Raw genomic sequence first — 16174 nt, forward strand, 5'->3', positions numbered from 1 at the left:
AACCCCCTTCCTTAAGAAAGGATCAAGGCAAAAGTTGGAGAATTATAGGCCGATTAGCCTAACCTCAGTAGTTGGTAAAATTCTAGAATCCATTGTCAAGGATGACATTTCTAAATTCCTGGAAGTGCAGGGTCAGATTAGAACAAGTCAGCATGGATTTAGTAAGGGGAGGTTGTACCTGACAAACCTGTTAGAATTCTTTGAAGAGGTAACAAGTATGTTAGACCAGGGAAACCCAGTAGATGTTATCTATCTAATCTTCCAAAAGGCCTTTGATAAGGTGCCTCGCAGGAGGCTGCTGAGCAAGGTGAGGGCCCATGGTGTTCGAAGTGAGCTACTGGCTTGGATTGAGGATTGGCTGTCTGACAGAAGGCAGAGTGTTGGGATAAAAGGCTTTTTTTTTTGAAATGGCAACCAGTTACGAGTGGTGTCCTGCAGGGTTCAGTGTTTGGGCCGCAGCTGTTCACTTTATATTAATGATCTGGAATGGAAGGACTGGGGGCATTCTGGCGAAATTTGCCAATGATACAAAGATAGGTGGATAGGCAGGTAGTACTGAGGAGGTGGGGAAGCTGCAGAAAGATTTAGGCAGTTCAGGAGAGTGGTCCAGGAAATGGCTGATGAAATTCAATATGAGTAAATGTGAGGTTTTGCACTTTGGAAAAAAAATACAGGCATGGACTATTTTCTAAATAGTGAGAAAATTCGCAAAGCAGAAGGACAAAGGGATCTGGGAGTGTTGGTCCAGGATTCTCTCAAAGTTAACTTGCAGGTAGAGTCGGTAATTAAGAAGGTGAATGTAATGTTGTCGTTTATCTCGAGGGTTGGAATATAAAAACAGCGATGTGCTTCTGAGGCTTTACAAAGCTCTAGTTAGGCCCCATTTAGAATACTGTGTCCAAGTTTGGACCTCAGGAGGGACATTCTAGCCCTGGAGTGTGTCCGGCAGAGATTCACACAGATGATCCTGGAATGGTCGGTTTAACGTATGATGAATGGCTAAGGATCCTGGGATTGTACTCATTAGAGTTTAGAAGGTTGAGGGGAGATCTAATAGAAACTTACAAGATAATGTATGGTTTAGAAGGGGTGGCTGCTAGGAAGTTGTTTCCGTTAGGTGGGGAGACTAGGACCCATGGGCACAGTCTTAAAATTAGAGGGGGTAAATTTAGAACTGAAATGAGACGAATTTCTTCAGCCAGAGAGTGGTGGGCTTGTGGAATTCATTGCCACCGAGTTCAGTGGAGGCCGGGACGTTGGATGCCTTCAAGGCAGAGATCAACAAATTCTTGATCTCAGAAGGAATCGAGGGCTACGGGGAGAGTGCAGGGAAGTGGAGTTGAAATGACCTTCAGCCATGATTCAAATGGTGGAGTGGACTTGATGGGCTGAATGGCCTTACTTCCACTCCTATGACTTATGGTCTATTAATGTACTTTTAAAGGAAGGTCAGAAATCCCACAACACCAGATTATAGTCCAAAACGTTTACTTGAGAACAAGCTTTTGGACCCTCACTCCTTCAAGTGTTAGTGAGAAAGGACAGTATCAGATGCAGAGTTTATAAGTAGCAGATCAAAAGTTTGCACCATTGAGGATGTATTAAGCAAACTGAAGATGCTGTTAAATCTATCTTCAGTTAGAAGGTTTTAATTGAAATGTACACGTAAATCCCTGAATTCCTTTCAAGTCATAGTCCTGACAGAACTAAAGGCTTTATCAGTGTAAAGAAGAATGACATTTTACATCAGACAATGCATACTAGGTATGAGGTATTGTTTAGAATCTGTTCTGGTTTGGTGTCAGACTGATATTATTTGTAGAGTAGGAATTCTAAAATACCACGTTGTCTGTAAGCTTTCCTTTTCGAGGAAGGAAACTGTCATCTTTACCTGGTCTGGCTTACATGTGACTCCAGACCTAGAACAATGTTTGACTCTTAATAACCCTCTGGGCAATAAATGCAGTCTAGCATCTTGGGAGTTTAAGTTGTGTGTAATTCTGCTGGCTCATCTCCAACTTTCCAAGCAGATAATTCTGAATATGTGAGTTCTGAGGAAAGGTCACTGGAGTCGAAAGTTTAGCTTTTTTCCCCCGCAGATGCTGCCAGACCTGCTGAGCTTTTCCAGCTGTTTTTGTTCCTGATTTACAGCATCCGCAGTTCTTTTGGTTTTTAATTCTGAATATTTACAGATCTTCTGTAACTGCATATTCTGCCAACACATTCTTGAGCAATGCATTCAAAATTTAACCACTAGCTGCATTAAAAGCCTTTTGTCCTTATCTGCTTCGTTTCCGTTGTGTTTACATTTAAAATCCCTCTTCTCTGCTTCTTGTATCTAATGAAAACAGTTTCTTCCCGTCACTGTCTAAAGCCCTCAGGAATGCTCAGAAACTATCAAATTTCCTTTCAGCCTTTTCCTTCGGAGGTGAGCATCCCAGCTTCTCCCGTGTTTCTTCATAACTGAAGGCCCTTATTGCGCTTTTATTCAGATTTTCTTTCCACCACGTTTTTTTTCCACATCCTTCCTTTTAAACTGCATAGAATTGAACATGAGTTTTACTCTCGGTATAACTTTGTTTTTTTAGTACTCTAGAAAACCGAGGACTCTGTTTTATTAATTGCGTCCTCAACCTACCGTGCCATCTCCGAGGCCTTGAGGGCGCATGTTCTTGGTCCTCTGCTCCTAAATGTCTTCCGGACATACCTGTGAGCCTTTATTAAGCCCCTCCGTTCTTTCAAAAATGTATCACTTCACATGTCTTCGCGTTAGATTGCACCTTCCAGCGTGTTGGCCTTTTCTGCTGGCCTATTTGTGGCACGCTTCAAAAGGACAAACTAGATCTAAGGCAGCTGTGCTAAAATAATGCTTCTATATTACTATTATTACTTAAAATTTCAGTGGAGCTCCTCCTTCTATCTCACTTCAGGCTTGGTTTTAAATTATTGTAATATTGCCTACTGATTACATTTAAATCACAGTCATGTAGGGGTTAAAAGTTACTTTTGTGTCTCACTGCTACCATTCCTATTAATTCATCCCCGATCTCAGCACATTTTTGTTTAATATTTTAATAATTCACCCGATGTGGGCGGGGGCAGAATGACTGATGTTTAATGGACCAATGATTCACTTGGAGAACGTGCGCAGGTTGTGTACATTAGCCAATGGCGATAGGAAGGGGGCGGGTGTAGCATTTTGACGCTCGGGTTTTCTTTCAATGATCTCATTTTGGGACGGGGAGGGGGGCGCTGTAGAGAGAAAGAGAGAGAGAGAGAGGGCGGGTGGGCGCGCGGAGTGGCTAGTGGGCAGTGGGGCTGACGGAGGAAGGGCGGCCGAGAGCGGACGATCGTTATTTGCTCTGCAGTCAAAGGCGGCGAACGGACAGTTGGTCATTCCTAGTGCGGCCGTGACCCGGCGTAGTTTCGTCGACAATCGGTGAGTTTTAAAGTTGAGCCGAGGAGTGAGTGTCATCGGAGCTTCTTGCTTGTTCGGCTGGAAGTCTTTTCTTTCGGCCCCGTTCCACGATTCTTTATTTTTCGGAGACGGTTAGTGACCTTGGATGACGAATGAAACTGCCGTTTGACCCTGTTGAGCCGAGATTCCGTCACGGCGGCGGCACTGATTGAACCGTAGGAAAGTTCTGGAAAAGTTGAGTGGCAGCCTGAGTGCGGTTGTATGAGAGCCGGCTCTAGTTAGGTTGCCGTCCTGTGTTTTTTGGGTGGGGAGAGTAGAGGAGACCTCAGCTCGGTTTCCCATGTCACCAGTTGGGGACGTTAGGGTGCGGACTGGCAAAGAACTGGAATGGGAACGCCCTGACCGCGAAATGAGCAAGTTTTGTTTGCTGTGGCTGTCGGCAGACGGGTGTGAAACGGACGATCCCAGTCATTTCGGCAGGAGATAGCAGGAACTGTATTTGAGCGGTTCTGTATTCCGTTTCATCGGTAATTCTTTCTCATTTCACTTATTTACAACCGGCTAATTTTTTGAGGGGGAAAAAAAGGCCCTGTAATTCACGTTCGGAGATTTGTCATTTTTGATGCTCTTAATTTAAAATTACGGACCAGAGCCCACTATTGCACGTTGTTCAGATCATAGAATGGTTACAGCACCGAATTACATTATTGGGAACGAAAATCGAAATTGCTGGAGAAACCCAGCGGGTCTCGTAGCATTTGTGGAGAGAAAGCAAAGTTGAGGTTTTGGGTCCGTTAACCCTTCAGACCATTCTGAAGTTTTGTGATTTGTAAATTTTGAAGTTGTGTCCAAGTCAATAATATGTCAAGAAGAGCAGTGGTCTAATTACTGGCCGCTAGGAAATTCCAGTGTGTACGATTACATGGCATTTTATCAAAAATCTTTTTGGAAGTCCATGCGCACCACCTTGGTTTTTATTTAAAAAAACTCACTGAATCTAGTTGAACATTATTTGTCTTTAACAAATTCCTGCCGTCTTTCGTTAATGTAGAGATGGACATGGGAGCTGGGGAATTTGGGGAAATAATGATGCCTTGAAAAGTGTTTGTTACAGAAGAGGGGGTGCTGGGAGTCTTAAAACACCCAATGGTAGATAAATCCCTGAGACCTGTTCAAGTGTTTCCAAAAACTTTGTGGGAAACCAGGGAAGTGATTGGTGGGCTGAGATAATGTATCCTGGACAGCCACACGTGAGTTGTTAGAAGACCGGAGATTGGATAATGCGTCCCGTTCTTTAGGAAAGGCTGTAAGGAAAACCCAGGGAACTATAGACTCGTGAACCTTTTGTCAGTGGTAAGTAGGTAACTTACTGGAGCAGATTCTGAGGCACAGAATTTGCACATGTTTGGAAAGGCAAGGACTGATTACAGATAGTCAGCATTGCTTTTTGCATGGGAAAACGTCTGAAGAACTTGGTTGAATGCTCTGAAGATGTGACAAAGAAGATTGATGAAAGCAGAGCAGTAGACATGTGAATGAACTTCAGCAAAGCATTTGTTGAGGTGCTGCACGGTAGACTGCTTAATAAGGTTAGGTCAGATGGAATCCAGGAGGACCTATACAATCGGATACAACATTAGCTTGAAAGTAGGACACAACGGGTTGTGGTGGAGGGTTGCTTTTTTCAGGCTGAAGCCTGTGACCGGTGGTGTGCCCCACTGATCTGTGCTGGGTTCACTGCTTTTTGCCATTCATACAAATGGTTTGGATGTGAATAATGGAGGGATGGTTAGTAAGGTTGCAGAGCACAGCAAAATAGGTGGTGCAGTGGACTCTGAAGAAGGTTATCTCAGTACAACACGACCTTGATCAGATGGGCCAAGGGTGACAGATGGAGTTTAATTTAGATAAATGTGAGGTGTTGCATTTTAGAAAGGCAAACCCAGGGCAGTACTTAACTATAGTAGTGTTCCTGGGAGTGTTGCTGAACAAAGAGACCTAGGACTGTAAGTTCATAGTTCTGTGGAATCATGGAGTGATGAAGAAGGCGTTTGCCTCGCTTGTCTTCATTGATTAGAGGTGGAGTTAGGATGTCATGTGCTTGTAGAAAACATTAGTGAGGCCATATTTGGAATACTGCATACAATTCTAGTTGCCCTTCTATAAGGAATGATGTTAAACTTGAGAAACTACAGAAAATATTTGCAAAGATGTTGCCATGACTGGAGGGTTTGAGTTATAGGGAGAGACTGCATAGGCTGGCGCTGTTTTTCCTAGAGCGTCAGGGTGATCTTTATAGAAGTTTATAAAAACATAAGGGGTATAAATAGAGTGGATGGCCATTGTCTTTTTCCGAGGGCAGAGGAGTCCAGAGCTGGAAGACATTGGAAAACGGTTAAGATTTAAAAAGGAGCTGATGGGTAACTTCTTCACACACAGTGTATGTGTATAGAACGAGCTGCCAGAGGAAGTTGCAGTGGTGCGTATGATTACAACATTTGAAAGGCACCTGGATGGGTATGGGAAAGATTTAGAGGGATATATGCCAAATGCTCGCAAATGGGACTAGGTCTGATTGAAATGTAAGGTTGGCTTGGATGAGCAGGACGAAGGGGTCTGAATCCATGCAGTGTGACTCTAATTGATCCACACTTATTCGGATAACAACTTTGTGCTGAATTGTTGTATTTACAAGCTTTCTAATACTGGGAATAAACTGGCTAGTTTGGTTTATCCCTGGACCCCTTTCTGAATGTGTGTAACATTTGCAGTTCCTCTGACAGTATCCCTATACAAGGAGGATTGGATGGTTTTGGCCAGTGTTTCTGTAATTTCCTTGTGTACTAGTTCTGGCAACTTATCAACTTGTACAACAACCTTTCAAATCTTCCTTTTAAAAAGACCGCTATCTGAACCAACTCCATTAACCATCCCCTCGACAGCATCTTTTGTTGTAAAGACACATTCAAAGTAGTCTTTTACCACTTCAGCCATGATCTCTTCTGCCATGAACCTTCATTAGATCTGTAATCTATTCTCTTACTATTTTTCTTTGCACATGTCTGTTTAAAACTTTTGGATTCCTCTTTATTTGGTACCAGTCTCTTGTCCTGAGATAATGGGAACTGCAGATGCTGGAGAATCCAAGATAACAAAATGTGAAGCTGGATGAACACAGCAGGCCAAGCAGCATCTCAGGAGCACAAAAGCTCATCCCACTCTCTTGTCTTCTGCCTCTGTTTCACTTTCTCTCTGCTCTTCCGACAATTGATTATAGTGATTATAGTTCTGCATTAGAAGTGCAACTATCGAGCATACTATTTATCCTTCCACAATACGTAGTATATGAGAGATGGGTGTTACCAAATGTACCTCTTCTATCAAATGTTGTAATTTGAATAACTCTTTAATCACAAATATACAACTCTATAGTGAAGAATATAGTTCATTGCGATCATTTTCAAAATAAAGTGAAAGGTGAATGTAAGATATATAGGACTTGAAAAGACTTGCAGTTATGTTTGTCAGTCCTAAAGTCTAAAAGCTATTCTGTTCTCTTAATTATTTTGTCACCAAAAGGATAACTGGTTTTTTCCACTCAAACGCAGTGCCCTATTCCTCTTTTGCAGCTTGATGAGGTCAGTTCCATCATTCTTTTCCCACATCTTCCCTGCATTCACCAACTCTGAATTTCCACAATGATTCCATTCTAAATTGTGTGATTATAGCCACAGCATTTTTCGTGATGGCCCCTCATTCTGCAGTCAAAGAAAGTCTCTCGCTATTCTGACCTGGAAATAGATTGCTGCTAATCTTTGCTGCTAAATCACTACTTACATTATTCCTGTTCATTCTGGGAACACTATCCTATAGGATATTCAATGCTTTAAGGAGAAAACCCTTCTCTGTGAAACTGGTGATGGGTAATTGATTCAGACCTTTTCAACATGGTCTACTTTCTGAGAACAAAGCCAGTTGTGTGTCTCAGGATATTGCAGTTGAATCTTCAGACCTCTTGTCATTTCCAATATTGTTTGTTTCAGTGCTGTTCTGGGCAACTTCTCTGCCATCTTAGGTTAATCCAAAACTCAGCTGCCCAAATCTCATTCTATACAAAATCCTAATTGTCCTTTTTCTCTCCTATTGCTACCTGCATTGAGTCCATTTCACTGCAATGTTTCATACTTAGACGTCTCGTTCTTGTTTTTAAATCTCCTCGGCTTTGCCTTTTCCTGTCCTATAAAATCCAGAATTTACTATCTTCTGTAGTACCTTTGGCTGTCTCTTGATACATATTGTGGAATTCCTGATAAACAAAAATTAGAGCTTGTCCCCTGATCCTTGTAGCTTCTCACCCATACCTATTTGTAGAACGAGCAAAATGAATGATTTAATGTAAACGATAGTGAGAGATTTGCTTTTCTATGTTGCCCTGCTATGCAGGGAATTACCCCATTTGGTAAACGGCAAGATCTTAAATTGCTACAATCGATAATTGACTGTTGTTGGACTTTGCTACAGAACTGTACAGTGGTGACTACACTTCAAAAGTGCTACTTTGTTCACTGAAAAACATTCATATCTCAAGATTCATTTTGTATGCTTAATTTAAAATGTCACCATGATGTTCACACTCCAGTTAATAAGAAAGAGAAAATCCTTCAGCTCGGTGAGCAATACCAGTGATCAACTAATTGAATTTTAAAATTCTTGCGTATAATGATGTAATTAAGGAGCACTAGGGTTTTTACAGTCCACGTTTTATTTGAATGCTGTCACTCACTCTACACTCTCCTGAAACCTTATTGAGTAAGTGCTTGGGATAGGAGCAGCTTTCAAAGTATCTCTTTAAAAAAGAAACCCAAGGATTATAAAAATGTTGAAACGCCAAGGAGGAGTGGGAAACACAGCAATTTGATCGCGCAGGAAAAGTATTGAAATTAATTGATGTTAATTACATGCCCTGTTACCTGTTTAATGTTGAAGCAAAATAATGTTAATGGGAAAATTTTAAGTAAGGGCTTGCTGTGTATTAAAGGCCTGTATGTTTACACACTTTCTGAATGTTAAAATTATTTCACTCGCAAATTTTTACCTCAACCCTGCTCCCTTTTTAATGCCACCTTTATACCCTTAACATTGCTATCTGCATCTTTAAAATGAAAATTTCCAGTTGCATAGTATCTTGGAATCCCAAAAGCGTGGGGACAGGCCATTTGGCCCAACAAGTCCACCCTGCCTCTCCAAAGAGTATCCCACCCAGACCCATTCCCCTACCCCTGCATTTCCCATGTCTAACCCATCTAACCTAAACATCTCTGGGTGCTATGGCCAATCCACCTACCCTGTACATCTTTGGGCTGTGGGAAGAAACAGGAGCACCCAGAGGAAACCCATGCAGATATGGGGAGAATGTGCAAACTCCACACACAGTTGCCCCAAGCTGGAATCGAATCCGGGTCCATGGCGCTCTAAACCAGCAGTGCTAACCACTGAGCCACCGTGCTGCTCAATTTCTTGCTCCAAAGCTATTCCACTTGCCTGTAATTTGTTGAAATGTAACTTTTGGCTTCTACAAGCTCCCTCCAGGATCTACTTTCATTTGTGCGATCTTAAAGTTTTTTAAACTGAGCTGCCGCATGCTGTGAGGATTACCTACTTTTCTCTGACAGCGTATTTGTTTGGGTCCCTCCACTGACTCTTGTTTTAGTTTGGCATAAATGTGGGTGGCAGGTCTGACTCTCTGCGTTTTCTTCTACTCATATTTTGTTGTCATGTCTCTTTTCTCGGCTGTCAGCCTAATTTGCATCACATGTAACCTTTTCATCATTTTGAGCCAACCTTGTTACCATTGCTCACACCCTCGCAATACTTGGAGATTGTGGACTGATTCAGGTCTGATAAAGACTGAAGCACGTGTCCACTTGAATACTAAATTTGAGCACCATCATATACAGTCATTAAGAATAGTGCCAGACATTTTATCCCTTGGTCAAGAATTGATTTCAGAAATACAGATCAGTCAACTAGGTGTTCATTGTTTTAAGTCTGAGGACTTCTCCCAAACTTTGATATCCTCTTCTTTATGAGCCAATTGCCAGGATCCTTGATCATTTAATTTTTAGTTCTCATTTCAGGAATCTAAATAATCATGCTTAATGCAATTTGCCATCTAAGAAATGAGAGACAGTTGCTGCCAGCTCCTGAAAAGAAAAGACTTGACGTATTTACCACACATTTATCGGCATGCTCACTTACGGCAGAGAGGAAGCCCTTCAGCCCGTAAAATTCATGTCTGTTCTCTGTAAAGCAACCCAGTATATCCCAGTGCTTGCTCATCATAGGATCCCTATAGTATTGAAGCAGGCCTTTCGACTCAAGTCCATACCGACCTTTTTGAAGAACATCCCACCCCAGTCCCACTTACCCACTTTATCCCTGCAATTCCCATGGCTAATCCACCCAGCCAGCGCATAACTGGATGCTATGGGCAATTTACCATGGCCAGTCCACTTAACCTGCACATCTTTGGACTTTAGGAGGAAACCAGAGTACCTGGAGGAAACCTGCACAGGTATGGGTAGAGTGTGCAGACTCCACACAGTCACCCAGTGGTGAAATCAAATCCAGGTCCCTGGCGCTGTGAGGCAGCAGGGCTAACGATTGAGCTACATGGACTCTCACTGTACCGCACCACTGTGGTTCTCCGACCCTGCTGGGAAATGCTTTGGCAGCACCTAGACGTAGTGTCATAGAGTCGTACAGCATGAAAACAAACTTTTTAGTCTAATCCATCCATGCTGACCAGATATCCTAAATTAATCTAGTCCTGTTTGCTAACATTTGGCCCGTATCCCTCTAAACCCTTTCTGTCTGTCGCCTTAAATATTGTAATTGTATCAGCCTCTACCATTTCCTCTGGCAGCTCATTCCAAAAACGCACCAGCCTTTGTGTGAAGAAGTTGCTCCTTAGGCCCCTTTTAAATTTTTCCTCTCTCGCATTAAACTCATGCTGTCTAGTTTTGGACTCTTCTGCCCTGGGGAAAAGAACTTAATTATTCACCCTATCCGTGCCCTTCTTGATTTTATAAACCTCTATAAGGTCACCCTCTGACGCTCCAGGGAAAACAGCCCCAGGCTATTCAGCATCTCCCTATAGGTCAAACCCTCCAAACCTGGCAACATCCTCGTAAATCTTTTATGATCCCTTTCAAGTTTCACAGCAACCTTCCTATAGTAGTTAATTGAAACTGGATTCTCTGAAGCACTGGGGATGCTTTGTGTCCAGATGTAGGGAAGGTTGAGTTGCAGGGACACCAGAAAATGGAGTTTTTTCCCCCAGAGTGGGGGACTCAATTTCTCGGGGTCATGAGTTCAAAGTGAGAGGAGGAAAGTTTAAGGGAGATATGCGTGGAAAGTTCTTTACACAGAGGGTGGTGGGCGCCTGGAACGCGTTGCCAGCGGAGGTGGTAGACGCAGACACGTTAGCGTTTTTAAGATATATTTGGGCAGGGAACAAATGGACACACACCGTTAGAAAATAGATGACAGGTTAGACGGAGAATCTTGATTGGCGCAGGCTTGGAGGGCCGAAGGGCCTGTTCCTGTGCTGTAGATTTCTTTGTTTCTTTGTTTGAGTTTAAATAAAAGGACCAGTTTTGGGGGGTTGAGATCGATTTGACTTGTAATGGTTATACTCTACAAGATTATCATGGTTCACCTGTGCCAGTGAGTTTATGGAGTTTAGTGGATTGGATGATTTGAAAATTACATAATAAAGCTCAAATATGTACCTATGATTGAAAATATTGAATGCAGTAGTGAAAAGACATTAGGCGATTATGCAAATAACTTAGATGGTGAAAGACATAACAATGTTCTATGCAAGAAATATATGATATCGATGTAGAGAGAAAATGCAAGAGGTATATCCCACAAGTATTGGGCTTCTGATGGAAACCTATTACAAGCTTATTGTCAGCAAAAGAAATGAAGTCTGAAGGAGCACTGAAGTCAAGGTGGAATAACTGAAATTCTCAAGCTCGGAGCAGAACAGAAATGTTGTTAACATTGTTATCAGTACAGTGAAGGAACAGGTTGGGTGGGATGGAGAAACTTATACTTACTGTACAAAATAAATAACATTGTTGATTCCTCTGCGCATAGTGATGTTTTGAAGGGGAGGGTGAGATGCAGATGCATGACAAAATGGAATACAAATTAAAAAGCAGCAGTTTTATGGATTAAGAGCAGGTTAATAAAAGAGTCCATTCACTTAATTGTTATACACCAGAAGATAACTATTTAAACAGGGGTCCAACTTCACTTTTTCAGTGAGAGTTTTATTTCAGTCAACAATGTATTTTAAAAAAAAAGACACCCCCATTTCCCTGTATTTATGTAGCCAATTACCTATTAATTAAACCATCCATTTTATTTCTGCTGTTCCTTCATTCCATTAGGTCCCAACCATTCCTTTGCACCATATTTCATAACAGAAATATGTACTAATCTGTTTTCCTTGATAGCTTGCTTTTCAGGATTGTTAAAGGCCTTGTTTCTTGCTGAAATACAATTGTATTGGCTCAGGTTAGACTAGATGTACACACTTGACTGTGAAGAGAATCCATATGACCACTGTGATATTCTCTTGGCCATTTATAGCATAGCTGTGCTTGTCATGGCTTTGATTATCTAGCTTCATGCAATTAATCAGATTTATGTATGCTTTGGTACTGCACTTCTTGATTAAATGACTAATGATTTAGATAAGAAATCAAGATGGAACATCTCCTAATTTGCACATGACGCAACGCAAGTGAGAGGATGAGCTGTGAGGAGAATGTGGAGATGCAACACTGTGATTTAGGCAAGTTTAGTGTCTGGGTAATGCATGGCAGATGAAGTACAATGTGGACAGATGTGAGGCTATCTGCTTGAGTGGCAAAAACAGGAAAGTGGATTAATGGTAATAGGTTGGGCAACGGGAGGGTGCAACTGATGTGGATGTCTTTGTTCACTGGTTGCTGAAGGTAAGCATGCAGGTGCAGAACGTGAAGTGGATGAAGATTTTTCAGTGAAACAATATGCCCAACAAATATAACAAAGTGTGTAGCTGGATAACCACAGCAGGCCAAGCAGCATCTCAGGAGCACAATGCTGCTTGGCCTGCTGTGTTCATCCAGCTACACACTTTGTTATCTTGGATTCTCCAGCATCTGCAGTTCCCATTATCTCTGCCCAACAAATATTATGTTTAATCCTGATTATTAGATAGCAGCTGCCTGATCTGTAATTGTTTCAACACAGAACAAGTAGCAGGGATGTACTATTTTGGTGAGCATATTACTTTTTTATAAATTCTACTTCGAGCTCTTTATGTTTAAAGATAAACGTGCAATGGTTTCACTTAACTCCTGGTGGGGAGTGGTGGTTACAAATGGAAAGCAGATGGTATGTTGACCTTCATAGCTAGAGGATTTGACTGCTTGCAGTGTATACCGATAGATATTGCTTGATATATTAGTATGATGCTTGATTAAAAGCAACACACAAACTACAGGGCATATTCTTCAATTTTGATGTTAATAGTGAAATCAAGAAATACTTTTTGGATAGTGAGAATCCAAAATTCTCCCAAAGGCTATGAATGCTGGGTCCATTATAGCTTTCAAGACTACAGTAGATCCTTTCTATTTCAAGTAAACAATATCAAGGGGTATGGAACAAAAGTAGCTAAATAGAGCTAGGGTATTGATCAGCAATGATCTAACTCAGTGGTGGAATGCGCTTCATAGACTGAACAGTCTACCTGTTCTGTGCTTTTACAAGAGCTGTGACATTGTGGCATTAACTTCCAGAGTCTATTGGTTGAAGGAAACAAAAGCACTAATGAAGAAAGGTTACATTTATATAAGAGATAGTAGGAAATGCCGATGCTGGAGAATCTGACATAACAAGATGTAGAGCTGGGTGAACACAGCAGGCCAAGCAGCATCGGAGGAGCAGGAAGGCTGAGGTTTCGGGCCTCAACCCTTGTTCAGAAATCTCTGAAAACCTTCTTAAATGCAGCAAACAACTTATGCACACTACCCCCAAAGAAATGAAGTAATGACTATATCTTTCATTTTTAGATGTTGTTTGATCGAGACATCTAGCTAGAGATGTAAAACTTGCAACGGTGTAGATAGGATTTATAAGGCAAATGTATTGCAGAGGGGAAATGGGTACAGTAACTGTCCATGATTATAGTTTGGACTTCTGTAATCCAAACATCTTGGATTGGGCAGGTAGTGGACAGTTATCACCAAATGCAGCAGACATTACATGTGCATCATCACCATGCCTGCTAGATTCTCCTTGAGACAGCAGTAAAGCAGGCTGAGTCTATGTTTAGCTGAATATAATTCCCTTTCAGCAGGTGGACCTACCTGTGATATTATTCAAACAGTAGACATCTTATGTAATTTCTGTAGTTTCCCTTGTATGTTTCCACTTTACTCCAGTGACTTCATTTTACAATTTTTCCCCCCTTGTAAAAATGCATCTTTTATATCACATGATTTACATTCTGAGAAATATTTTTGTGAAAAGATTTAAGAGTATCTTAAGGTCTACTTTTCCTACTGTAAGGGAATCAATCTTGTGTTTGGATCAGCAAGTTTCTCATAAAAATCCTGTGCCACTTTCCTTAGATGTACCATCTGAAAACACTTTTCTGTGCATATCTCCTTGCATAAGAAGGTTGTCTCTTCTATCTGGCACCTCCTATGTTTATACTGAATTATTTCTAACTTTCCAAACCTTTTCTATTTGGCACTCTTAGCAACTTCTAATTTCTTACGAACTAGTAAAACGTCCGTCATTAGGACTTCTGTTCCTTGCTCATTCTTTGTCCTTGTAATTGAAAACTATGCCCTATAATTGCTCTACTATCTTATTCTGAACTGCTACTCCAAATCACACTCAGGTCCGTCTGACTGCCCAGAAATCACCACCCATTCACACCATTTTTCTGGATAAGTCTGCAACTGCCTTGTTCTTCTATTTCTGTAGTGATTTGCATCTGCCAATGAGAGTAATCTGGAGGTTCCTACTTTGACACCCTGCTGCTAATTTTGTCCACATGATCACAATTTCTTTCAACCTGTTATTGGTATCAAAGTAGCCCAAAAGTTCAAGCTGTTCATCCTCTCTAAGAAGAATTTCTGCAACTGCTCTGACATCTTTGACCCTGACGCCAGCAGCATCCTGGAGTCTTGACTCGAATCACAGAGATGCCTTTTTTGTTTACATAGCTAATGAATCCTCCATTACTACAGCTCGCTCATTCTACCATCTTTCTGAACTGTACATCTAGGTGATGTGTATAACAGAATCCCTACAACGTGGAAACAGACCATTGGGCCAACCGACTGTCTGTCTGAAAAGCATCCCGCTCAGACCCATCACCCTTCCCTATTACTGGCTCGATTCTTGCTGCACTTTAGCAAGAAACTTTAATATAATTAATGGGCAACTCCTCTATATGGCATGGTATGCCCCTTTTTAAAAAAATAGATCATATTTATTATTAATCTCTTCCACAAGTTTAAAGTTTCAATCTTTTTTTTTATCCTGCAACATTTATCAACGTAGTATTAAGACTATCATTAGCATTTTTCCTCTCAATTCCTATCCCCCTGATGTCATTCATACCTCAATATTTTGAGGAGAGACATTGGACCTGTTAAAAGGATACGTGTCTGAATTATAAATCTTGAATTCCCAAAAACAATTACCTTGCATCTAGATTCATTTGACTTTTTTTCACAAGGCCTGCTGAACAGGCAGCCACCTCCTGTGAGTTGTTTTGTTGTCCTCCTCCATTTGTGACTGGATGTGGCAAGACTATCTTAGATCTGATCCATTGGTTGTGGGATTGGTCAGCTGCATCTGTCCCTTGCTGCTCATGTTGTTTGGCATGCAAGTAGTCCTGCTTGGTAGCTTCACTGGGTTGACCCCTCATTTTCAGGTATGCCTGTCCTCCTGGCATGCCTTCTTGCACACTCCATTGAACCAGGGTTGATCCCCTGGTTTGAGTTGGGTATATGCTGGGTCATGAGGTTGCAGTTTATGCTGGTGTAAAGTTCTGTTGATGGCCCACAGTGCCTCATGGATACCCAGTCTTCAGTGGCTACATCTGTTTGAAGTCTGTCCTATTTAGCACGGTGATCATGCCTCATGACATGAAGGTTATTGTCAATGTGAAGGTGGGATTTTCTCCACAGCGACTGTGTGGAAGTTACTTTTCACGATACTCTGGTGGGCAGATGCATCTGCAGCTGACAAATCACTAAGGATGAGGTCAAATATGTTTTTCCATCTTGTTGGTTTCCTCACCACATGCCACAGACCCAGTCCAGCAATTGCATCCTTAGGGACCAACCAGCCCGATCAGCCGTGCCGTTGCTAAGCCACTTCTGGTGATGACAGCCAAGTGCATTTTGTGCCCTTTGTGCCCTTGTTACCCTCAGTGTTTCCTCCAATCATTGTTCAAGATGGAGGAGTACCGATCCATCAGCACGTTGAAGGCAGTGTATGGTAACCAGTAGGATCTTTCCTTGTCCGTGTTTATCCAGAAGCTACGTGACTTCATGAGGTCAGGAATCAATGTTAAGGATTCCGAGGGCAGCTCCCTCCTGACTGTATACCACTGCTGCTGGGTCTGTCCTGCACGTGGGAAAGGATGTGGCCAGGGATGGCAAGTGGGACTTA

The 16174-nt window shown here is 41.8% G+C and overlaps 1 protein-coding gene across 8 annotated transcripts in view; it reads left to right on the plus strand.

Moving 5' to 3' along the window:
• Nucleotides 1-3277: 3277 nt before the first annotated feature.
• LOC125453905 (protein TANC1-like) overlaps nucleotides 3278-16174 on the plus strand; it is a 188527-nt gene continuing 175630 nt past the window's right edge. For 7 of the 8 annotated variants that reach the window (XM_048534037.2, XM_048534045.2, XM_048534040.2 and 4 more), the window contains exon 1: nucleotides 3278-3439. The gene's annotated coding sequence lies outside the window, so the exon portion shown is untranslated. Of the gene's footprint in view, nucleotides 3440-3679; nucleotides 3946-16174 lie in introns of those variants that run through there. The other variant, XM_048534039.2, reaches the window with a different exon arrangement.

The sequence above is a fragment of the Stegostoma tigrinum genome, chromosome 7 (genome assembly GCF_030684315.1).
Source record: "Stegostoma tigrinum isolate sSteTig4 chromosome 7, sSteTig4.hap1, whole genome shotgun sequence".
NCBI lineage: Eukaryota > Metazoa > Chordata > Chondrichthyes > Orectolobiformes > Stegostomatidae > Stegostoma > Stegostoma tigrinum.